This window comes from Aythya ferina, assembly GCF_964211825.1.
Source record: "Aythya ferina genome assembly, chromosome: 34".
Lineage (NCBI taxonomy): Eukaryota > Metazoa > Chordata > Aves > Anseriformes > Anatidae > Aythya > Aythya ferina.
In genome coordinates, this window is record NC_140331.1 from 114,283 (window position 1) to 139,329 (window position 25,047).

Below are 25,047 nucleotides of genomic sequence, written 5' to 3' on the forward strand. Positions count from 1 at the left end.
GTCATCACGGTGAAAAAAGTGTAAATTGTGGGTTTTGGAGAACATCAGGTAGGTTTATTGGGGGTTTTGGGGTGGATCTATGGCTTTTAGAGTTTTCTTTCGTTTTAGGGGGTGATCCTGTTCTGTTTTGTGGTGTTTTTGACGTGTTTTGGGGTCTCCGTTGGGTTTCGTTGTGTTTTCCGTGGTCATAATGGTGGAAAATTGTAAATTGTGGGTTTTGGAGAACATTAGGTAGGTTTAGGGTGGTTTTGGGGTGGATCTATGATTTTGGGGTTATTTTCTTCCAAGTTTGGGGGTCATCCCGTTCTTTTTTGGGGTGCTTTTGACGTGTTTTGGTGTCTCCATTGGGTTTCCTTGGTTTTTCCATGGTCATCGTTGTGGAAAAGAGTAAATTGTGGGTTTTGGAGAAGATCAGGTAGGTTTAGGGTGGTTTTGGGGTGGATCTATTGTTTTTGTGGTTTTCTTTCTTTTTTGGGGATATCCCGTTCTTGTTTGGGGTGTTTTTGATTGTTTTGGGGTCTCTGTTGGGTTTTGTTGTGTTCTTGTTGCTCGTTAATGTAAATGGGAGTGGATTGTGGGTTTTGGAGAAGATCAGGTGAGTTTAGGGTGGTTTTGGGAGGAAATTCATAGTTTTTGGTTTTTTTTTTCTTCTGATCCAGTTCATTTTTGGGGTGTTTTTGACGTGTTTTTGGGTGTCCGTTGCGTTTCGTTGAGTTCCTAATGGGTTTTCTGGTGGTTGGGAGTGGTCTTTGGGATTTGGAGAACATCAAGCAGGTTTAGGGTGGTTTTGGGGTGGATCTATGATTTTGGGGTTATTTTCTTCCAGTTTTGGGGGTCATCCCGTTCTTTTTTGGGGTGTTTTTGACGTGTTTTGTGGTCTCCGTTGGGTTTGCTTGGGTTTTCCATGGTCATCGTTGTAGAAAAGAGTAAATTGTGGGTTTTGGAGAAGATCAGGTAGGTTTAGTGTAGTATTTTAGAAAAATTCATAGTTTGTTTTTTTTTTTTGTATTTTTTTTTTTTTTTTACTTTTGATCCTGTTCTTTTTTGGCCTTTTTTTGACGTGTTTTGGTTTCTTCGTTGGGTTTCGTTTGGTTTTCCATGGTCATCAGGGTGAAAAAGAGTAAATTGTGGGTTTTGGAGAAGATCAGGTAGGTTTAGTGTGGTTCTGGTTTGGATCTATGTTTTTTGCGGTTTTTCTATCGTTTTTTTGGTGTTATCCCGTTATTTTTGGGATTGTTTTTGACGTGTTTTGGGTTGTCCGTTGGGTTTCCTTGGGTTTTCCATGGTTATCGTTGTGGAAAAGAGTAAATTGTGGGTTTTGGAGAACTTCAGGTAGGTTTAGGGTTGTTTTGGGGTGGATCTACGGTTTTGGGGGTTTTCTTTCTTTTTTTAGGGGTTATCCCGTTCTTGTTTGGGGTGTTTTTGACTTCTTTTTGGGGTCTCTGATGGGTTTTGTTGCGTTCCCGTTGGTCGTTAAGGTAAATGGGAGTGGATTGTGGGTTTTGGAGAAGATCAGGTAGGTTTAGGGTGGTTTTGTAGAGAAATTCATAGTTTTGTGGTTGTTTACTTCTGATCCAGTTCTTTTTTGGGGTGTTTTTGACGTCTTTTGGTTTCTCCGTTGGGTTTCGTTTGGTTTTCCATGGTGATCACGGTGAAAAAGAGTAAATTGTGGGTTTTGGAGAACATCAGGTAGGTTTAGGGGGGGGTTTGGGGTGGATCTATGGCTTTTAGAGTTTTCTTTCGTTTCAGGGGGTGATCCTGTTCTGTTTTGTCGTGTTTTTGACGTGTTTTGATGTCTCCGTTGGGTTTCGTTGTGTTTTCCGAGGTCATCATGGTGGAAAATTGTAAATTGTGGGTTTTGGAGAACATCAGGTAGGTTTAGTGTGGTTCTGGTTTGGATCTATGGTTGTTGGGGTTTTCTTTCGTTTTTTGGGGATATCCTGTTCTTGTTTGGGGTGTTTTTGACTTCTTTTTGGGTCTCCGTTGAGTTTCGTTGTGTTCTCGTTGCTCGTTAATGTAAATGGGAGTGGATTGTGGGTTTTGGAGAAGATCAGGTGAGTTTAGGGTGGTTTTGGGAGGAAATTCATAGTTTTTTTTTTTTTTTTTTTTTTTTTTTCTTCTGATCCAGTTCCTTTTTGGGGTGTTTTTGACGTGTTTTGGGGTGTCCGTTGTGTTTCGTTGAGTTCCTAATGGGTTTTCTGGTGGTTGGGAGTGGACCTTGGGATTTGGAGAACATCAAGTAGGTTTAGGGTGGTTTTGGGGTGGATCTATGATTTTGGGGTTATTTTCTTCCAGTTTTGGGGGTCATACTGTTCTTTTTTGGGGTGTTTTTGACGTGTTTTGTGGTCTCCGTTGGGTTTCGTTGTGTTTTCCGTGGTCATCATGGTGGAAAATTGTAAATTGTGGGTTTGGGAGAACATCAGGTAGGTGTAGGGTGGTTTTGGTGTGGATCTATTGTTTTTGGGGTTTTCTTTCTTTTTTTTAGGGGTTATCCCGTTCTTGTTTGGGGTGTTTTTGACTTGTTTTGGGGTCTCCGTTGGGTTTCCTTTGGTTTTCCATGGTCATCATGGTGAAAAAGAGTAAATTGTGGGTTTTGGAGAACATCGGGTAGGTTTAGGGGGACTTTTGGGGTGCTTCTATGGTTTTGGGGGATATTCTTCCAGTTTTTGGGGTGATCCCGTTCTTTATGTTTTTTTTTTTTTGATTTTTTTTGTGGTCTACGTTTGGTTTCGTTGGGTTCTTGTTGGTCATCCTGATGTAACAGGATAAATTGTGGGTTTTGGAGAACATCAGGTAGGTTTAGGGGGACTTTTGGTGTGGATCTATGGCTTTTGGTGTTTTCTTTCGTTTTTGGAGATGATCCTGTTCTTTTTTGGGGTGTTTTTGACGTGTTTTGTGGTCTCCGTTGGGTTTCATTGTGTTTTCCGTGGTCATCATGGTGGAAAATTGTAAATTGTGGGTTTTGGAGCACATCAGGTAGGTTTAGTGTGGTTCTGGTATGGATCTATGGTTTTTAGGATTTTCTTTCGTTTTTGGGGTTGAAGCAGTTGTTTTTTGGGCTGTTTTTGACGTGTTTTTGGGTCTCCGTTGGGTTTCGTTGGGTTCTCGTTTGTCGTTAAGGTAAATGGGAGTGGATTGTGGGTTTTGGAGAACATCAAGTAGGTTTAGGGTGGTTTTGGGGTGGATGTATGATTTTGGGGTTATTTTCTTCCAGTTTTGGGGGTCATCACGTTCTTTTCTGGGGTGCTTTTGACGTGTTTTGGGGTCTCCGTTGGGTTTCCTTGGGTTTTCCATGGTCATCGTTGTGGAAAAGTGTAAATTGTGGGTTTTGGAGAAGATCAGGTAGGTTTAGGGTAGTTTTTTAGAAAAATTCATAGTTTTGTGTTTTTTTTACTTCTGATCCAGTTCTTTTTGGGGCTGTTTTTGACGTGTTTTGGTTTCTCCGTTGGGTTTCGTTTGGTTTTCCATGGTCATCACGGTGAAAAAAGCGTAAATTGTGGGTTTTGGAGAACATCAGTTAGGTTTAGGGGGGGTTTTGGGGTGGATCTATGGCTTTTAGAGTTTTCTTTCGTTTTAGGGGGTGATCCTGTTCTGTTTTGTGGTGTTTTTGACGTGTTTTGGGGTCTCCGTTGGGTTTCGTTGTGTTTTCCGTGGTCATCATGGTGGAAAATTGTAAATTGTGGGTTTTGGAGAACATCAGGTAGGTTTAGGGTGGTTTTGTGGTGGATCTATGATTTTGGGGTTATTTTCTTCCAGTTTTGGGGGTCATCACGTTCTTTTCTGGGGTGCTTTTGACGTGTTTTGGGGTCTCCGTTGGGTCTCCTTGGGTTTTCCATGGTCATCGTTGTGGAAAAGTGTAAATTGTGGGTTTTGGAGAAGATCAGGTAGGTTTAGGGTAGTTTTTTAGAAAAATTTATAGTTTTGTGTTTTTTTTACTTCTGATCCAGTTCTTTTTGGGGCTGTTTTTGACGTGTTTTGGGGTCTCCGTTGGGTTTCGTTTGGTTTTCCATGGTCATCACGGTGAAAAAAGCGTAAATTGTGGGTTTTGGAGAACATCAGGTAGGTTTAGGGGTACTTTTGGGGTGGATCTATGGCTTTTTGGGTTTTCTTTCTTTTTGGGGAATGATCCTGTTATTTTGGGGGGGTTTTTGACGTGTTTTGGGGTCTCCATTAGGTTTTGTTGGGTTCTTGTTTGTTATTATGTTAAATAGGAGTGGATTGTGGGTTTTGGAGAATATCAGGTTGGTTTAAGGGTTTTTTTAGGGTTAAATCATGGCATTTTGTATTTTTTTTTTCGGATCTGGTTTGATTTTGGTGTGTTTTTGTCGTGTTTGGTGGTCTCCGTTGGGTTTCGTTGGGTTTTCCATGGTCACCATGGTGGAAAAGGATAAATTGTTGGTTTTGGAGAACTTCAGGTAGGTTTAGGGGGACTTTACGCGTGGATTCATGGTATTTGGGTTTTCTTCTTTTTGGGGGAGTGATCCTCTCCTTTCTTCGGGTGATTTTGAAGCGTTTTGTGGTTTCCGTTGCGTTTCGTTGAGTTCCTAATGTGTTTTATGTTGGTTGGGAGTGTGCTTTGGGATTAGGAGAACATCAGGTAGGTTTAGGGTGTCTTTGGGGTGGATCTACGGTTTTTGGGGTTTTCTTTCTTAATTTAGGGGTTATCCCGGTCTTGTTTGGGGTGTTTTTGACTTGTTTTGGGGTCTCTGTTGGGTTTTGTCGGGTTCTCGTTGCTCGTTAAGGTAAATGGGAGTGGATTGTGGGTTTGGGAGAACATCAGGTAGGTTTAGTGTGGTTCTGGTTTGGATCTACGGTTTTTGCAGTTTTTCTATCGTTTTTTTGGTGTTATCCCGTTCTTGTTTGGGGTGTTTTTGATGTGTTTGTGGTCTCCGTTGGGTTTCCTTTGGTTTTCCATGGTTATCGTTGTGGAAAAGTGTAAATTGTGGGTTTTGGAGAACGTCAGGTAGGTTTAGGGTGGTTTTGGGGTGCATCTACGGTTTTTGGGGTTTTCTTTCTTAATTTAGGGGTTATCCCGTTCTTGTTTGGGGTGTTTTTGACTTGTTTTGGGGTCTCCGTTGGGTTTTGTTGGGTTCTCGTTGGTCGTTAAGGTAAATGGGAGTGGATTGTGGGTTTTGGAGAAGATCAGGTAGGTTTAGGGTGGTTTTGTAGAAAAATTCATAGTTTTGGGGTTTTTTACTTCTGATCCAGTTCTTTTTTGGGGTGTTTTTGACCTGTTTTGGTTTCTCCGTTGGGTTTCGTTTGGTTTTCCATGGTCATCACAGTGAAAAAAGAGTAAATTGTGGGTTTTGGAGAACATCAGGTAGGTTTAGTGGGGGTTTTGGGGTGGATCTATGGCTTTTAGAGTTTTCTTTCGTTTTAGGGGGTGATCCTGTTCTGTTTTGTGGTGTTTATGACGTGTTTTGGGGTCTCCGTTGGGTTTCGTTGTGTTTTCCGTGGTCATCATGGTGGAAAATTGTAAATTGTGGGTTTTGGAGAACATCAGGTAGGTTTAGGGTGGTTTTGGTGTGGATCTATGATTTTGGGGTTATTTTCTTCCAAGTTTGGGGGTCATCCCGTTCTTTTTTGGGGTGCTTTTGACGTGTTTTGGTGTCTCCGTTGGGTTTCCTTGGTTTTTCCATGGTCATCGTTGTGGAAAAGAGTAAATTGTGGGTTTTGGAGAAGATCAGGTAGGTTTAGGGTGGTTTTGGGGTGGATCTATTGTTTTTGTGGTTTTCTTTCTTTTTTGGGGATATCCCGTTCTTGTTTGGGGTGTTTTTGATTGTTTTGGGGTCTCTGTTGGGTTTTGTTGTGTTCTTGTTGCTCGTTAATGTAAATGGGAGTGGATTGTGGGTTTTGGAGAAGATCAGGTGAGTTTAGGGTGGTTTTGGGAGGAAATTCATAGTTTTTGTTTTTTTTTTTTCTTCTGATCCAGTTCCTTTTTGGGGTGTTTTTGACGTGTTTTTGGGTGTCCGTTGCGTTTCGTTGAGTTCCTAATGGGTTTTCTGGTGGTTGGGAGTGGTCTTTGGGATTTGGAGAACATCAAGCAGGTTTAGGGTGGTTTTGGGGTGGATCTATGATTTTGGGGTTATTTTCTTCCAGTTTTGGGGGTCATCCCGTTCTTTTTTGGAATGTTTTTGACGTGTTTTGTGGTCTCCGTTGGGTTTGCTTGGGTTTTCCATGGTCATCGTTGTAGAAAAGAGTAAATTGTGGGTTTTGGAGAAGATCAGGTAGGTTTAGTGTAGTATTTTAGAAAAATTCATAGTTTGTTTTTTTTTTTTGTATTTTTTTTTTTTTTTTTACTTTTGATCCTGTTCTTTTTTGGCCTTTTTTTGACGTGTTTTGGTTTCTTCGTTGGGTTTCGTTTGGTTTTCCATGGTCATCAGGGTGAAAAAGAGTAAATTGTGGGTTTTGGAGAAGATCAGGTAGGTTTAGTGTGGTTCTGGTTTGGATCTATGTTTTTTGCGGTTTTTCTATCGTTTTTTTGGTGTTATCCCGTTATTTTTGGGATTGTTTTTGACGTGTTTTGGGTTGTCCGTTGGGTTTCCTTGGGTTTTCCATGGTTATCGTTGTGGAAAAGAGTAAACTGTGGGTTTTGGAGAACTTCAGGTAGGTTTAGGGTTGTTTTGGGGTGGATCTACGGTTTTGGGGGTTTTCTTTCTTTTTTTAGGGGTTATCCCGTTCTTGTTTGGGGTGTTTTTGACTTTTTTTTGGGGTCTCTGATGGGTTTTGTTGCGTTCCCGTTGGTCGTTAAGGTAAATGGGAGTGGATTGTGGGTTTTGGAGAAGATCAGGTAGGTTTAGGGTGGTTTTGTAGAGAAATTCATAGTTTTGTGGTTTTTTACTTCTGATCCAGTTCTTTTTTGGGGTGTTTTTGACGTGTTTTGGGGTCTCCGTTGGGTTTCGTTTGGTTTTCCATGGTGATCACGGTGAAAAAGAGTAAATTGTGGGTTTTGGAGAACATCAGGTAGGTTTAGGGGGGGGGTTGGGGTGGATCTATGGCTTTTAGAGTTTTCTTTCGTTTCAGGGGGTGATCCTGTTCTGTTTTGTGGTGTTTTTGACGTGTTTTGATGTCTCCGTTGGGTTTCGTTGTGTTTTCCGAGGTCATCATGGTGGAAAATTGTAAATTGTGGGTTTTGGAGAACATCAGGTAGGTTTAGTGTGGTTCTGGTTTGGATCTATGGTTGTTGGGGTTTTCTTTCGTTTTTTGGGGATATCCTGTTCTTGTTTGGGGTGTTTTTGACTTCTTTTTGGGTCTCCGTTGAGTTTCGTTGTGTTCTCGTTGCTCGTTAATGTAAATGGGAGTGGATTGTGGGTTTTGGAGAAGATCAGGTGAGTTTAGGGTGGTTTTGGGAGGAAATTCATAGTTTTTTTTTTTTTTTTTTTTTTTTTTTCTTCTGATCCAGTTCCTTTTTGGGGTGTTTTTGACGTGTTTTGGGGTGTCCGTTGTGTTTCGTTGAGTTCCTAATGGGTTTTCTGGTGGTTGGGAGTGGACCTTGGGATTTGGAGAACATCAAGTAGGTTTAGGGTGGTTTTGGGGTGGATCTATGATTTTGGGGTTATTTTCTTCCAGTTTTGGGGGTCATACTGTTCTTTTTTGGGGTGTTTTTGACGTGTTTTGTGGTCTCCGTTGTGTTTCGTTGTGTTTTCCGTGGTCATCATGGTGGAAAATTGTAAATTGTGGGTTTGGGAGAACATCAGGTAGGTGTAGGGTGGTTTTGGTGTGGATCTATTGTTTTTGGGGTTTTCTTTCTTTTTTTTAGGGGTTATCCCGTTCTTGTTTGGGGTGTTTTTGACTTGTTTTGGGGTCTCCGTTGGGTTTCCTTTGGTTTTCCATGGTCATCATGGTGAAAAAGAGTAAATTGTGGGTTTTGGAGAACATCGGGTAGGTTTAGGGGGACTTTTGGGGTGCTTCTATGGTTTTGGGGGATATTCTTCCAGTTTTTGGGGTGATCCCGTTCTTTATGTTTTTTTTTTTTTGATTTTTTTTTGTGGTCTACGTTTGGTTTCGTTGGGTTCTTGTTGGTCATCCTGATGTAACAGGATAAATTGTGGGTTTTGGAGAACATCAGGTAGGTTTAGGGGGACTTTTGGTGTGGAACTATGGCTTTTGGTGTTTTCTTTCGTTTTTGGAGATGATCCTGTTCTTTTTTGGGGTGTTTTTGACGTGTTTTGTGGTCTCCGTTGGGTTTCATTGTGTTTTCCGTGGTCATCATGGTGGAAAATTGTAAATTGTGGGTTTTGGAGCACATCAGGTAGGTTTAGTGTGGTTCTGGTATGGATCTATGGTTTTTAGGATTTTCTTTCGTTTTTGGGGTTGAAGCAGTTGGTTTTTGGGTTTTTTTTGACGTGTTTTTGGGTCTCCGTTGGGTTTCGTTGGGTTCTCGTTTGTCGTTAAGGTAAATGGGAGTGGATTGTGGGTTTTGGAGAACATCAAGTAGGTTTAGGGTGGTTTTGGGGTGGATGTATGATTTTGGGGTTATTTTCTTCCAGTTTTGGGGGTCATCCCGTTCTTTTCTGGGGTGCTTTTGACGTGTTTTGGGGTCTCCGTTGGGTTTCCTTTGGTTTTCCATGGTCATCGTTGTGGAAAAGAGTAAATTGTGGGTTTTGGAGAAGATCAGGTAGGTTTAGGGTAGTTTTTTAGAAAAATTCATAGTTTTGTGTTTTTTTTTACTTCTGATCCAGTTGTTTTTCGGGCTGTTTTTGACGTGTTTTGGTTTCTCCGTTGGGTTTCGTTTGGTTTTCCATGGTCATCACGGTGAAAAAAGCGTAAATTGTGGGTTTTGGAGAACATCAGTTAGGTTTAGGGGGGGTTTTGGGGTGGATCTATGGCTTTTAGAGTTTTCTTTCGTTTTAGGGGGTGATCCTGTTCTGTTTTGTGGTGTTTTTGACGTGTTTTGGGGTCTCCGTTGGGTTTCGTTGTGTTTTCCGTGGTCATCATGGTGGAAAATTGTAAATTGTGGGTTTTGGAGAACATCAAGTAGGTTTAGGGTGGTTTTGGGGTGGATGTATGATTTTGGGGTTATTTTCTTCCAGTTTTGGGGGTCATCACGTTCTTTTCTGGGGTGCTTTTGACGTGTTTTGGGGTCTCCGTTGGGTTTCCTTGGGTTTTCCATGGTCATCGTTGTGGAAAAGAGTAAATTGTGGGTTTTGGAGAAGATCAGGTAGGTTTAGGGTAGTTTTTTAGAAAAATTCATAGTTTTGTGTTTTTTTTACTTCTGATCCAGTTCTTTTTGGGGCTGTTTTTGACGTGTTTTGGTTTCTCCGTTGGGTTTCGTTTGGTTTTCCATGGTCATCACGGTGAAAAAAGCGTAAATTGTGGGTTTTGGAGAACATCAGGTAGGTTTAGGGGTACTTTTGGGGTGGATCTATGGCTTTTTGGGTTTTCTTTCTTTTTGGGGAATGATCCTTTTATTTTTGGGGGGTTTTTGACGTGTTTTGGGGTCTCCATTAGGTTTTGTTGGGTTCTTGTTTGTTATTATTTGAGGGATCTGGGGGTCGTGATAGACAGCAAGTTGAATATGAGCCAGCAGTGTGCCCTGGCAGCCAGGAGGGCCAATCGTATCCTGGGGTGCATCAAGAACGGCATCGCTAGTAGGTCAAGGGAGGTGATTGTCCCTCTCTACTCTGCGCTGGTGCGGCCTCACCTCGAGTACTGTGTGCAGTTCTGGGCACCACAGTATAAAAAGGACATGAAACTGTTGGAAAGTGTCCAGAGGAGGGCTACGAAGATGGTGAAAGGCCTGGATGGGAAGACGTACGAGGAACGGCTGAGGTCACTGGGCCTGTTCAGCCTGGAGAAGAGGAGGCTGAGGGGAGACCTCATCGCAGTCTACAACTTCCTCGTAAGGGGTTGTCAAGAGGCAGGAGACCTTTTCTCCATTAACACTAGTGACAGGACCCGCGGGAACGGGGTTAAGCTGAGGCAGGGGAAATTTAGGCTGGACGTCAGGAGGGGGTTCTTCACAGAGAGGGTGGTTGCACACTGGAACAGGCTCCCCAGGGAAGTGGTCACTGCACCGAGCCTGTCTGAATTTAAGAAGAGATTGGACTGTGAACTTAGGCACATGGTCTGAACTTTTGGGTAGACCTGTGCGGTGTCAAGAGTTGGACTTGATGATCCTTAAGGGTCCCTTCCAACTCAGGATATTCTATGATTCTATGATTCTATGATTCTATGATTATGTTAAATAGGAGTGGATTGTGGGTTTTGGAGAATATCAGGTTGGTTTAAGGGTTTTTTTAGGGTTAAATCATGGCATTTTGTATTTTTTTTTTCGGATCTGGGTTGATTTTGGTGTGTTTTTGTCGTGTTTGGTGGTCTCCGTTGGGTTTCGTTGGGTTTTCCGTGGTCACCATGGTGGAAAAGGATAAATTGTTGGTTTTGGAGAACTTCAGGTAGGTTTAGGGGGACTTTACGCGTGGATTCATGGTATTTGGGTTTTCTTCTTTTTGGGGGAGTGATCCTCTCCTTTCTTCGGGTGATTTTGAAGCGTTTTGTGGTTTCCGTTGCGTTTCGTTGAGTTCCTAATGTGTTTTATGTTGGTTGGGAGTGTGCTTTGGGATTAGGAGAACATCAGGTAGGTTTAGGGTGTCTTTGGGGTGGATCTACGGTTTTTGGGGTTTTCTTTCTTAATTTAGGGGTTATCCCGGTCTTGTTTGGGGTGTTTTTGACTTGTTTTGGGGTCTCTGTTGGGTTTTGTCGGGTTCTCGTTGCTCGTTAAGGTAAATGGGAGTGGATTGTGGGTTTGGGAGAACATCAGGTAGGTTTAGTGTGGTTCTGGTTTGGATCTACGGTTTTTGCAGTTTTTCTATCGTTTTTTTGGTGTTATCCCGTTCTTGTTTGGGGTGTTTTTGACGTGTTTGTGGTCTCCATTGGGTTTCCTTTGGTTTTCCATGGTTATCATTGTGGAAAAGTGTAAATTGTGGGTTTTGGAGAACGTCAGGTAGGTTTAGGGTGGTTTTGGGGTGCATCTACGGTTTTTGGGGTTTTCTTTCTTAATTTAGGGGTTATCCCGTTCTTGTTTGGGGTGTTTTTGACTTGTTTTGGGGTCTCCGTTGGGTTTTGTTGGGTTCTCGTTGGTCGTTAAGGTAAATGGGAGTGGATTGTGGGTTTTGGAGAAGATCAGGTAGGTTTAGGGTGGTTTTGTAGAAAAATTCATAGTTTTGTGTTTTTTTACTTCTGATCCAGTTCTTTTTTGGGGTGTTTTTGACCTGTTTTGGTTTCTCCGTTGGGTTTCGTTTGGTTTTCCATGGTCATCACGGTGAAAAAAGAGTAAATTGTGGGTTTTGGAGAACATCAGGTAGGTTTAGTGGGGGTTTTGGGGTGGATCTATGGCTTTTAGAGTTTTCTTTCGTTTTAGGGGGTGATCCTGTTCTGTTTTGTGGTGTTTTTGACGTGTTTTGGGGTCTCCGTTGGGTTTCGTTGTGTTTTCCGTGGTCATCATGGTGGAAAATTGTAAATTGTGGGTTTTGGAGAACATCAGGTAGGTTTAGGGTGGTTTTGGGGTGGATCTATGATTTTGGGGTTATTTTCTTCCAAGTTTGGGGGTCATCCCGTTCTTTTTTGGGGTGCTTTTGACGTGTTTTGGTGTCTCCGTTGGGTTTCCTTGGTTTTTCCATGGTCATCGTTGTGGAAAAGAGTAAATTGTGGGTTTTGGAGAAGATCAGGTAGGTTTAGGGTGGTTTTGGGGTGGATCTATTGTTTTTGTGGTTTTCTTTCTTTTTTGGGGATATCCCGTTCTTGTTTGGGGTGTTTTTGATTGTTTTGGGGTCTCTGTTGGGTTTTGTTGTGTTCTTGTTGCTCGTTAATGTAAATGGGAGTGGATTGTGGGTTTTGGAGAAGATCAGGTGAGTTTAGGGTGGTTTTGGGAGGAAATTCATATTTTTGTTTTTTTTTTTTTCTTCTGATCCAGTTCATTTTTGGGGTGTTTTTGACGTGTTTTGGGGTGTCCGTTGCGTTTCGTTGAGTTCCTAATGGGTTTTCTGGTGGTTGGGAGTGGACTTTGGGATTTGGAGAACATCAAGCAGGTTTAGGGTGGTTTTGGGGTGGATCTATGATTTTGGGGTTATTTTCTTCGAGTTTTGGGGGTGATCCCGTTCTTTTTTGGGGTGTTTTTGACGTGTTTTGTGGTCTCCGTTGGGTTTCCTTTGGTTTTCCATGGTTATCGTTGTGGAAAAGTGAAATTGTGGGTTTTGGAGAACGTCAGGTAGGTTTAGGGTGGTTTTGGGGTGGATCTACGGTTACTGGGGTTTTCTTTCTTAATTTAGGGGTTATCCCGTTCTTGTTTGGGGTGTTTTTGACTTGTTTTGGGGTCTCCGTTGGGTTTTGTCTGGTTCTCGTTGGTCGTTAAGGTAAATGGGAGTGGGTTGTGGGTTTTGGAGAAGATCAGGTAGTTTTTGGGTGTTTTTGTAGAAAAATTCATAGTTTTGGGGCTTTTTACTTCTAATCCAGTTCTTTTTTGGGGTGTTTTTGACGTGTTTTGGTTTCTCCGTTGGGTTTCGTTTGGTTTTCCATGGTCATCATGGTGGAAAATTGTAAATTGTGGGTTTTGGAGCACATCAGGTAGGTTTAGTGTGGTTCTGGTTTGGATCTATGGTTTTTAGGGTTTTCTTTCGTTTTTGGGGTTGAAGCAGTTGTTTTTTGGGGTGTTTTTGACGTGTTTTGCGGTCTCCGTGTGGTTTCGTTGGGTTCTCGTTTGTCGTTAAGTTAAATGGGAGTGGATATTGGGTTTTGGAGAACATCAAGTAGGTTTAGGGTGGTTTTGGGGTGGATGTGTGATTTTGGGGTTATTTTCTTCCAGTTTTGGGGGTCATCACGTTCTTCTCTGGGGTGCTTTTGACGTGTTTTGTGGTCTCCGTTGGGTTTGCTTGGGTTTTCCGTGGTCATCATGGTGGAAAATTGTAAATTGTGGGTTTTGGAGAAGATCAGGTAGGTTTAGGGTGGTTTTGGGGTGGATCTATGATTTTGGGGTTATTTTCTTCTAGTTTTGGGGATGGTCTCGTTGTTTTTTGGGGTGCTTTTGATGTGTTTTGTTTTCGCCGTTGGGTTTCCTTGGGTTTTCCATGGTCATCGTTGTGGAAAGGAGTAAATTGTGGGTTTTGGAGAACATCAGGTAAGTTTAGGGTGGTTTTGGGGTGGATCTATGGCTTTTAGAGTTTTCTTTCGTTTTAGGGGGTGATCCTGATCTGTTTTGTGGTGTTTTTGACGTGTTTTGGGGTCTCCGTTGGGTTTCGTTGTGTTTTCCGTGGTCATCATGGTGGAAAAGAGTAAATTGTGGGTTTTGGAGAAGATCAGGTAGGTTTAGGGTGGTTTTGTGGTGGATCTATTTTTTTTGTGGTTTTCTTTCTTTTTTGGGGATATCCCGTTCTTGTTTGGGGTGTTTTTGATTGTTTTGGGGTCTCTGTTGGGTTTTGTTGTGTTCTTGTTGCTCGTTAATGTAAATGGGAGTGGATTGTGGGTGTTGGAGAAGATCAGGTGAGTTTAGGGTGGTTTTGGGAGGAAATTCATATTTTTGTTTTTTTTTTTTTTCTTCTGATCCAGTTCATTTTTGGGGTGTTTTTGACGTGTTTTGGGGTGTCCGTTGCGTTTCGTTGAGTTCCTAATGGGTTTTCTGGTGGTTGGGAGTGGACTTTGGGATTTGGAGAACATCAAGTAGGTTTAGGGTGGTTTTGGGGTGGATCTATGATTTTGGGGTTATTTTCTTCCAGTTTTGGGGGTCATCCCGTTCTTTTTTGGGGTGTTTTTGACGTGTTTTGTGGTCTCCGTTGGGTTTCCTTTGGTTTTCTATGGTTATCGTTGTGGAAAAGGGTAAATTGTGGGTTTTGGAGAACGTCAGGTAGGTTTAGGGTGGTTTTGGGGTGGATCTACGGTTTTTGGGGTTTTCTTTCTTAATTTAGGGGTTATCCCGTTCTTGTTTGGGGTGTTTTTGACTTGTTTTGGGGTCTCCGTTGTGTTTTGTCTGGTTCTCGTTGGTCGTTAAGGTAAATGGGTGTGGATTGTGGGTTTTGGAGAACATCAGGTAGGTTTAGTGGGGGTTTTGGGGTGGATCTATGGCTTTTAGAGTTTTCTTTCGTTTTAGGGGGTGATCCTGTTCTTTTTTGTGGTGTTTTTGACATGTTTTGGGGTCTCCTTTGGGTAGCGTTGTGTTTTCCGTGGTCATCATGGTGGAAAATTGTAAATTGTGGGTTTTGGAGCACATCAGGTAGGTTTAGGGGGACTTTTGGTGTGGATCTATGGCTTTTGGTGTTTTCTTTCGTTTTTGGAGATGATCCTGTTCTTTTTTGGGGTGTTTTTGACGTGTTTTGTGGTCTCCGTTGGGTTTCATTGTGTTTTCCGTGGTCATCATGGTGGAAAATTGTAAATTGTGGGTTTTGGAGCACATCAGGTAGGTTTAGTGTGGTTCTGGTTTGGATCTATGTTTTTTGCGGTTTTTCTATCGTTTTTTTGGTGTTATCCCGTTATTTTTGGGATTGTTTTTGACGTGTTTTGGGTTGTCCGTTGGGTTTCCATGGGTTTTCCATGGTTATCGTTGTGGAAAAGAGTAAATTGTGGGTTTTGGAGAACTTCAGGTAGGTTTAGGGTGGTTTTGGGGTGGATCTACGGTTTTTGGGGTTTTCTTTCTTTTTTTAGGTGTTATCCCGTTCTTGTTTGGGGTGTTTTTGACTTTTTTTGGGGGTCTCTGATGGGTTTTGTTGCGTTCCCGTTGGTCGTTAATGTAAATGGGAGTGGATTGTGGGTTTTGGAGAAGATCAGGTAGGTTAGGGTGGTTTTGTAGAGAAATTCATAGTTTTGTGTTTTTTTACTTCTGATCCAGTTCTTTTTTGGGGTGTTTTTGACGTGTTTTGGGGTCTCCGTTGGGTTTCGTTTGGTTTTCCATGGTGATCACGGTGAAAAAGAGTAAATTGTGGGTTTTGGAGAACATCAGGTAAGTTTAGTGGGGGTTTTGGGGTGGATCTATGGCTTTTAGAGTTTTCTTTCGTTTTAGGGGGTGATCCTGTTCTGTTTTGTGGTGTTTTTGACGTGTTTTGATGTCTCCGTTGGGTTTCGTTGTGTTTTCCGTGGTCATCATGGTGGAAAATGGTAAATTGTGGGTTTTGGAGAAGATCAGGTAGGTTTAGTGTGGTTCTGGTTTGGATCTATGGTTGTTGGGTTTTTCTTTCATTTTTTGGGGATATCCCGTTCTTGTTTGGGGTGTTTTTGACTTCTTTTTGGGTCTCCGTTGAGTTTCGTTGTGTTCTCGTTGCTCGTTAATGTAAATGGGAGTGGATTGTGGGTTTTGGAGAAGATCAGGTGAGTTTAGGGTGGTTTTGGGAGGAAATTCATAGGTTTTTTTTTTTTTTTTTTTTTTTTTTTTTCTTCTGATCCAGTTCATTTTTGGGGTGTTTTTGACGTGTTTTGGGGTGTCCGTTGTGTTTCGTTGAGTTCCTAATGGGTTTTCTGGTGGTTGGGAGTGGACTTTGGGATTTGGAGAACATCAAGTAGGTTTAGGGTGGTTTTGGGGTGGATCTATGATTTTGGGGTTATTTTCTTCCAGTTTTGGGGGTGATCCCGTTCTTTTTTGGGGTGCTTTTGACGTGTTTTGGGGTCTCCGTTGGGTTTCCTTGGGTTTTCCATGGTCATCGTTGTGGAAAAGTGTAAATTGTGGGTTTTGGAGAAGATCAGGTAGGTTTAGGGTAGTTTTTTAGAAAAATTCATAGTTTTGTTTTTTTTTTACTTCTGATCCAGTTGTTTTTTGGGCTGTTTTTGACGTGTTTTGGTTTCTCCGTTGGGTTTCGTTTGGTTTTCCATGGTCATCACGGTGAAAAAAGCGTAAATTGTGGGTTTTGGAGAAGATCAGGTAGGTTTAGTGGGGGTTTTGGGGTGGATCTATGGCTTTTAGAGTTTTCTTTCGTTTTAGGGGGTGATCCTGTTCTGTTTTGTGGTGTTTTTGACGTGTTTTGGGGTCTCCGTTGGGTTTCGTTTTGTTTTCCGTGGTCATCATGGTGGAAAATTGTAAATTGTGGGTTTTGGAGAACATCAGGTAGGTTTAGGGTGGTTTTGGTGTGGATCTATGATTTTGGGGTTATTTTCTTCCAGTTTTGGGGGTCATCACGTTCTTTTCTGGGGTGCTTTTGACGTGTTTTGGGGTCTCCGTTGGGTTTCCTTGGGTTTTCCATGGTCATCGTTGTGGAAAAGAGTAAATTGTGGGTTTTGGAGAAGATCAGGTAGGTTTAGGGTGGTTTTGGGGTGGATCTATAGTTTTTGTGGTTTTCTTTCTTTTTTGGGGTTATCCCGTTCTTGTTTGGGGTGTTTTTGACTTCTTTTTGGGTCTCTGTTGGGTTTTGTTGTGTTCTTGTTGCTCGTTAATGTAAATGGGAGTGGATTGTGGGTTTTGGAGAAGATCAGGTGAGTTTAGGGTGGTTTTGGGAGGAAATTCATAGTTTTTTTTTTTTTTTTTTTTTTTTTTTTCTTCTGATCCAGTTCATTTTTGGGGTGTTTTTGACGTGTTTTGGGGTGTCCGTTGCGTTTCGTTGAGTTCCTAATGCGTTTTCTGGTGGTTGGGAGTGGACTTTAGGATTTGGAGAACATCAAGTAGGTTTAGGGTGGTTTTGGGGTGGATCTATGATTTTGGGGTTATTTTCTTCCAGTTTTGGGGGTCATCCCGTTCTTTTTTGGGGTGTTTTTGACGTGTTTTGGGGTCTCCGTTGGGTTTCCTTTGGTTTTCTATGGTTATCGTTGTGGAAAAGGGTAAATTGTGGGTTTTGGAGAACGTCAGGTAGGTTTAGGGTGGTTTTGGGGTGGATCTACGGTTTTTGGGGTTTTCTTTCTTAATTTAGGGGTTATCCCGTTCTTGTTTGGGGTGTTTTTGACTTGTTTTGGGGTCTCCGTTGTGTTTTGTCTGGTTCTCGTTGGTCGTTAAGGTAAATGGGTGTGGATTGTGGGTTTTGGAGAACATCAGGTAGGTTTAGTGGGGGTTTTGGGGTGGATCTATGGCTTTTAGAGTTTTCTTTCGTTTTAGGGGGTGATCCTGTTCTTTTTTGTGGTGTTTTTGACATGTTTTGGGGTCTCCTTTGGGTAGCGTTGTGTTTTCCGTGGTCATCATGGTGGAAAATTGTAAATTGTGGGTTTTGGAGCACATCAGGTAGGTTTAGGGGGACTTTTGGTGTGGATCTATGGCTTTTGGTGTTTTCTTTCGTTTTTGGAGATGATCCTGTTCTTTTTTGGGGTGTTTTTGACGTGTTTTGTGGTCTCCGTTGGGTTTCATTGTGTTTTCCGTGGTCATCATGGTGGAAAATTGTAAATTGTGGGTTTTGGAGCACATCAGGTAGGTTTAGTGTGGTTCTGGTTTGGATCTATGTTTTTTGCGGTTTTTCTATCGTTTTTTTGTTGTTATCCCGTTATTTTTGGGATTGTTTTTGACGTGTTTTGGGTTGTCCGTTGGGTTTCCATGGGTTTTCCATGGTTATCGTTGTGGAAAAGAGTAAATTGTGGGTTTTGGAGAACTTCAGGTAGGTTTAGGGTGGTTTTGGGGTGGATCTACGGTTTTTGGGGTTTTCTTTCTTTTTTTAGGTGTTATCCCGTTCTTGTTTGGGGTGTTTTTGACTTTTTTTGGGGGTCTCTGATGGGTTTTGTTGCGTTCCCGTTGGTCGTTAATGTAAATGGGAGTGGATTGTGGGTTTTGGAGAAGATCAGGTAGGTTAGGGTGGTTTTGTAGAGAAATTCATAGTTTTGTGTTTTTTTACTTCTGATCCAGTTCTTTTTTGGGGTGTTTTTGACGTGTTTTGGGGTCTCCGTTGGGTTTCGTTTGGTTTTCCATGGTGATCACGGTGAAAAAGAGTAAATTGTGGGTTTTGGAGAACATCAGGTAGGTTTAGTGGGGGTTTTGGGGTGGATCTATGGCTTTTAGAGTTTTCTTTCGTTTTAGGGGGTGATCCTGTTCTGTTTTGTGGTGTTTTTGACGTGTTTTGATGTCTCCGTTGGGTTTCGTTGTGTTTTCCGTGGTCATCATGGTGGAAAATGGTAAATTGTGGGTTTTGGAGAAGATCAGGTAGGTTTAGTGTGGTTCTGGTTTGGATCTATGGTTGTTGGGTTTTTCTTTCATTTTTTGGGGATATCCCGTTCTTGTTTGGGGTGTTTTTGACTTCTTTTTGGGTCTCCGTTGAGTTTCGTTGTGTTCTCGTTGCTCGTTAATGTAAATGGGAGTGGATTGTGGGTTTTGGAGAAGATCAGGTGAGTTTAGGGTGGTTTTGGGAGGAAATTCATAGGTTTTTTTTTTTTTTTTTTTTTTTTTTTTTTTCTTCTGATCCAGTTCATTTTTGGGGTGTTTTTGACGTGTTTTGGGGTGTCCGTTGTGTTTCGTTGAGTTCCTAATGGGTTTTCTGGTGGTTGGGAGTGGACCTTGGGATTTGGAGAACATCAAGTAGGTTTAGGGTGGTTTTGGGGTGGATCTATGATTTTGGGGTTATTTTCTTCCAGTTTTGGGGGTCATCCCGTTCTTTTTTGGGGTGCTTTTGACGTGTTTTGGGGTCTCCGTTGGGTTTCCTTGGGTTTTCCATGGTCATCGTTGTGGAAAAGTGTAAATTGTGGGTTTTGGAGAAGATCAGGTAGGTTTAGGGTAGTTTTTTAGAAAAATTCATAGTTTTGCTTTTTTTTTTACTTCTGATCCAGTTGTTTTTCGGGCTGTTTTTGACGTGTTTTGGTTTCTCCGTTGGGTTTCGTTTGGTTTTCCATGGTCATCACGGTGAAAAAAGCGTAAATTGTGGGTTTTGGAGAAGATCAGGTAGGTTTAGTGGGGGTTTTGGGGTGGATCTATGGCTTTTAGAGTTTTCTTTCGTTTTAGGGGGTGATCCTGTTCTGTTTTGTGGTTTTTTTGACGTGTTTTGGGGTCTCCGTTGGGTTTCGTTTTGTTTTCCGTGGTCATCATGGTGGAAAATTGTAAATTGTGGGTTTTGGAGAACATCAGGTAGGTTTAGGGTGGTTTTGGTGTGGATCTATGATTTTGGGGTTATTTTCTTCCAATTTTGGGGGTCATCCCGTTCTTTTTTGGGGTGCTTTTGACGTGTTTTGGGGTCTCCGTTGGGTTTCCTTGGGTTTTCCATGGTCATCGTTGTGGAAAAGAGTAAATTGTGGGTTTTGGAGAAGATCAGGTAGGTTTAGGGTGGTTTTGGGGTGGATCTATAGTTTTTGTGGTTTTCTTTCTTTTTTGGGGTTATCCCGTTCTTGTTTGGGGTGTTTTTGACTTCTTTTTGGGTCTCTGTTGGGTTTTGTTGTGTTCTTGTTGCTCGTTAATGTAAATGGGAGTGGATTGTGGGTTTTGGAGAAGATCAGGTGAGTTTAGGGTGGTTTTGGGAGGAAATTCATAGTTTGTTTTTTTTTTTTTTTTTTTTTTTCTTCTGATCCAGTTCATTTTTGGGGTGTTTTTGACGTGTTTTGGGGTGTCCGTTGCGTTTCGTTGAGTTCCTAATGGGTTTTCTGGTGGTTGGGAGTGGACTTTGGGATTTGGAGAACATCAAGTAGGTTTAGGGTGGTTTTGGGGTGGATCTATGATTTTGGGGTTATTTTCTTCCAGTTTTGGGGGTCATCCCGTTCTTTTTTGGGGTGTTTTTGACGTGTTTTGTGGTCTCCGTTGGGTTTCCTTTGGTTTTCTATGGTTATCGTTGTGGAAAAGGGTAAATTGTGGGTTTTGGAGAACGTCAGGTAGGTTTAGGGTGGTTTTGGGGTGGATCTACAGTTTTTGGGGTTTTCTTTCTTAATTTAGGGGTTATCCCGTTCTTGTTTGGGGTGTTTTTGACTTGTTTTGGGGTCTCCGTTGGGTTTTGTCTGGTTCTCGTTGGTCGTTAAGGTAAATGGGTGTGGATTGTGGGTTTTGGAGAACATCAGGTAGGTTTAGTGGGGGTTTTGGGGTGGATCTATGGCTTTTAGAGTTTTCTTTCGTTTTAGGGGGTGATCCTGTTCTTTTTTGTGGTGTTTTTGACATGTTTTGGGGTCTCCTTTGGGTAGCGTTGTGTTTTCCGTGGTCATCATGGTGGAAAATTGTAAATTGTGGGTTTTGGAGCACATCAGGTAGGTTTAGGGGGACTTTTGGTGTGGATCTATGGCTTTTGGTGTTTTCTTTCGTTTTTGGAGATGATCCTGTTCTTTTTTGGGGTGTTTTTGACGTGTTTTGTGGTCTCCGTTGGGTTTCATTGTGTTTTCCGTGGTCATCATGGTGGAAAATTGTAAATTGTGGGTTTTGGAGCACATCAGGTAGGTTTAGTGTGGTTCTGGTTTGGATCTATGTTTTTTGCGGATTTTCTATCGTTTTTTTGGTGTTATCCCGTTATTTTTGGGATTGTTTTTGACGTGTTTTGGGTTGTCCGTTGGGTTTCCTTGGGTTTTCCATGGTTATCGTTGTGGAAAAGAGTAAATTGTGGGTTTTGGAGAACTTCAGGTAGGTTTAGGGTGGTTTTGGGGTGGATCTACGGTTTTGGGGGTTTTCTTTCTTTTTTTAGGTGTTATCCCGTTCTTGTTTGGGGTGTTTTTGACTTTTTTTGGGGGTCTCTGATGGGTTTTGTTGCGTTCCCGTTGGTCGTTAATGTAAATGGGAGTGGATTGTGGGTTTTGGAGAAGATCAGGTAGGTTAGGGTGGTTTTGTAGAGAAATTCATAGTTTTGTGTTTTTTTACTTCTGATCCAGTTCTTTTTTGGGGTGTTTTTGACGTGTTTTGGGGTCTCCGTTGGGTTTCGTTTGGTTTTCCATGGTGATCACGGTGAAAAAGAGTAAATTGTGGGTTTTGGAGAACATCAGGTAGGTTTAGTGGGGGTTTTGGGGTGGATCTATGGCTTTTAGAGTTTTCTTTCGTTTTAGGGGGTGATCCTGTTCTGTTTTGTGGTGTTTTTGACGTGTTTTGATGTCTCCGTTGGGTTTCGTTGTGTTTTCCGTGGTCATCATGGTGGAAAATGGTAAATTGTGGGTTTTGGAGAACATCAGGTAGGTTTAGTGTGGTTCTGGTTTGGATCTATGGTTGTTGGGGTTTTCTTTCGTTTTTTGGGGATATCCCGTTCTTGTTTGGGGTGTTTTTGACTTCTTTTTGGGTCTCCGTTGAGTTTCGTTGTGTTCTCGTTGCTCGTTAATGTAAATGGGAGTGGATTGTGGGTTTTGGAGAAGATCAGGTGAGTTTAGGGTGGTTTTGGGAGGAAATTCATAGGTTTTTTTTTTTTTTTTTTTTTTTTTTTTCTTCTGATCCAGTTCATTTTTGGGGTGTTTTTGACGTGTTTTGGGGTGTCCGTTGTGTTTCGTTGAGTTCCTAATGGGTTTTCTGGTGGTTGGGAGTGGACCTTGGGATTTGGAGAACATCAAGTAGGTTTAGGGTGGTTTTGGGGTGGATCTATGATTTTGGGGTTATTTTCTTCCAGTTTTGGGGGTGATCCCGTTCTTTTTTGGGGTGCTTTTGACGTGTTTTGGGGTCTCCGTTGGGTTTCCTTGGGTTTTCCATGGTCATCGTTGTGGAAAAGTGTAAATTGTGGGTTTTGGAGAAGATCAGGTAGGTTTAGGGTAGTTTTTTAGAAAAATTCATAGTTTTGTTTTTTTTTTTACTTCTGATCCAGTTGTTTTTCGGGCTGTTTTTGACGTGTTTTGGTTTCTCCGTTGGGTTTCGTTTGGTTTTCCATGGTCATCACGGTGAAAAAAGCGTAAATTGTGGGTTTTGGAGAACATCAGGTAGGTTTAGTGGGGGTTTTGGGGTGGATCTATGGCTTTTAGAGTTTTCTTTCGTTTTAGGGGGTGATCCTGTTCTGTTTTGTGGTGTTTTTGACGTGTTTTGGGGTCTCCGTTGGGTTTCGTTGTGTTTTCCGTGGTCATCATGGTGGAAAATTGTAAATTGTGGGTTTTGGAGCACATCAGGTAGGTTTAGGGGGACTTTTGGTGTGGATCTATGGCTTTTGGTGTTTTCTTTCGTTTTTGGAGATGATCCTGTTCTTTTTTGGGGTGTTTTTGACGTGTTTTGTGGTCTCCGTTGGGTTTCATTGTGTTTTCCGTGGTCATCATGGTGGAAAATTGTAAATTGTGGGTTTTGGAGCACATCAGGTAGGTTTAGTGTGGTTCTGGTTTGGATCTATGTTTTTTGCGGTTTTTCTATCGTTTTTTTGGTGTTATCCCGTTATTTTTGGGATTGTTTTTGACGTGTTTTGGGTTGTCCGTTGGGTTTCCATGGGTTTTCCATGGTTATCGTTGTGGAAAAGAGTAAATTGTGGGTTTTGGAGAACTTCAGGTAGGTTTAGGGTGGTTTTGGGGTGGATCTACGGTTTTTGGGGTTTTCTTTCTTTTTTTAGGTGTTATCCCGTTCTTGTTTGGGGTGTTTTTGACTTTTTTTTGGGGTCTCTGATGGGTTTTGTTGCGTTCCCGTTGGTCGTTAATGTAAATGGGAGTGGATTGTGGGTTTTGGAGAAGATCAGGTAGGTTAGGGTGGTTTTGTAGAGAAATTCATAGTTTTGTGTTTTTTTACTTCTGATCCAGTTCTTTTTTGGGGTGTTTTTGACGTGTTTTGGGGTCTCCGTTGGGTTTCGTTTGGTTTTCCATGGTGATCACGGTGAAAAAGAGTAAATTGTGGGTTTTGGAGAACATCAGGTAGGTTTAGTGGGGGTTTTGGGGTGGATCTATGGCTTTTAGAGTTTTCTTTCGTTTTAGGGGGTGATCCTGTTCTGTTTTGTGGTGTTTTTGACGTGTTTTGATGTCTCCGTTGGGTTTCGTTGTGTTTTCCGTGGTCATCATGGTGGAAAATGGTAAATTGTGGGTTTTGGAGAAGATCAGGTAGGTTTAGTGTGGTTCTGGTTTGGATCTATGGTTGTTGGGGTTTTCTTTCGTTTTTTGGGGATATCCCGTTCTTGTTTGGGGTGTTTTTGACTTCTTTTTGGGTCTCCGTTGAGTTTCGTTGTGTTCTCGTTGCTCGTTAATGTAAATGGGAGTGGATTGTGGGTTTTGGAGAAGATCAGGTGAGTTTAGGGTGGTTTTGGGAGGAAATTCATAGGGTTTTTTTTTTTTTTTTTTTTTTTTTCTTCTGATCCAGTTCATTTTTGGGGTGTTTTTGACGTGTTTTGGGGTGTCCGTTGTGTTTCGTTGAGTTCCTAATGGGTTTTCTGGTGGTTGGGAGTGGACCTTGGGATTTGGAGAACATCAAGTAGGTTTAGGGTGGTTTTGGGGTGGATCTATGATTTTGGGGTTATTTTCTTCCAATTTTGGGGGTGATCCCGTTCTTTTTTGGGGTGCTTTTGACGTGTTTTGGGGTCTCCGTTGGGTTTCCTTTGGTTTTCCATGGTCATCGTTGTGGAAAAGTGTAAATTGTGGGTTTTGGAGAAGATCAGGTAGGTTTAGGGTAGTTTTTTAGAAAAATTCATAGTTTTGTTTTTTTTTTTTTTACTTCTGATCCAGTTGTTTTTCGGGCTGTTTTTGACGTGTTTTGGTTTCTCCGTTGGGTTTCGTTTGGTTTTCCATGGTCATCACGGTGAAAAAAGCGTAAATTGTGGGTTTTGGAGAACATCAGGTAGGTTTAGTGGGGGTTTTGGGGTGGATCTATGGCTTTTAGAGTTTTCTTTCGTTTTAGGGGGTGATCCTGTTCTGTTTTGTGGTGTTTTTGACGTGTTTTGGGGTCTCCGTTGGGTTTCGTTTTGTTTTCCGTGGTCATCATGGTGGAAAATTGTAAATTGTGGGTTTTGGAGAACATCAGGTAGGTTTAGGGTGGTTTTGGTGTGGATCTATGATTTTGGGGTTATTTTCTTCCAATTTTGGGGGTCATCCCGTTCTTTTTTGGGGTGCTTTTGACGTGTTTTGGGGTCTCCGTTGGGTTTCCTTGGGTTTTCCATGGTCATCGTTGTGGAAAAGAGTAAATTGTGGGTTTTGGAGAAGATCAGGTAGGTTTAGGGTGGTTTTGGGGTGGATCTATAGTTTTTGTGGTTTTCTTTCTTTTTTGGGGTTATCCCGTTCTTGTTTGGGGTGTTTTTGACTTCTTTTTGGGTCTCTGTTGGGTTTTGTTGTGTTCTTGTTGCTCGTTAATGTAAATGGGAGTGGATTGTGGGTTTTGGAGAAGATCAGGTGAGTTTAGGGTGGTTTTGGGAGGAAATTCATAGTTTGTTTTTTTTTTTTTTTTTTTTTTTGTTCTGATCCAGTTCATTTTTGGGGTGTTTTTGACGTGTTTTGGGGTGTCCGTTGCGTTTCGTTGAGTTCCTAATGGGTTTTCTGGTGGTTGGGAGTGGACTTTGGGATTTGGAGAACATCAAGTAGGTTTAGGGTGGTTTTGGGGTGGATCTATGATTTTGGGGTTATTTTCTTCCAGTTTTGGGGGTCATCCCGTTCTTTTTTGGGGTGTTTTTGACGTGTTTTGTGGTCTCCGTTGGGTTTCCTTTGGTTTTCTATGGTTATCGTTGTGGAAAAGGGTAAATTGTGGGTTTTGGAGAACGTCAGGTAGGTTTAGGGTGGTTTTGGGGTGGATCTACGGTTTTTGGGGTTTTCTTTCTTAATTTAGGGGTTATCCCGTTCTTGTTTGGGGTGTTTTTGACTTGTTTTGGGGTCTCCGTTGGGTTTTGTCTGGTTCTCGTTGGTCGTTAAGGTAAATGGGTGTGGATTGTGGGTTTTGGAGAACATCAGGTAGGTTTAGTGGGGGTTTTGGGGTGGATCTATGGCTTTTAGAGTTTTCTTTCGTTTTAGGGGGTGATCCTGTTCTTTTTTGTGGTGTTTTTGACATGTTTTGGGGTCTCCTTTGGGTAGCGTTGTGTTTTCCGTGGTCATCATGGTGGAAAATTGTAAATTGTGGGTTTTGGAGCACATCAGGTAGGTTTAGGGGGACTTTTGGTGTGGATCTATGGCTTTTGGTGTTTTCTTTCGTTTTTGGAGATGATCCTGTTCTTTTTTGGGGTGTTTTTGACGTGTTTTGTGGTCTCCGTTGGGTTTCCGTGGGTTTTCCATTGTCATCGTTGTGGAAAAGAGTAAATTGTGGGTTTTGGAGAAGATCAGGTAGGTTTAGGGTGGTTTTGGGGTGGATCTATGATTTTGGGGTTATTTTCTTCCAGTTTTGGGGGTCATCCTGTTCTTTTTTGGGGT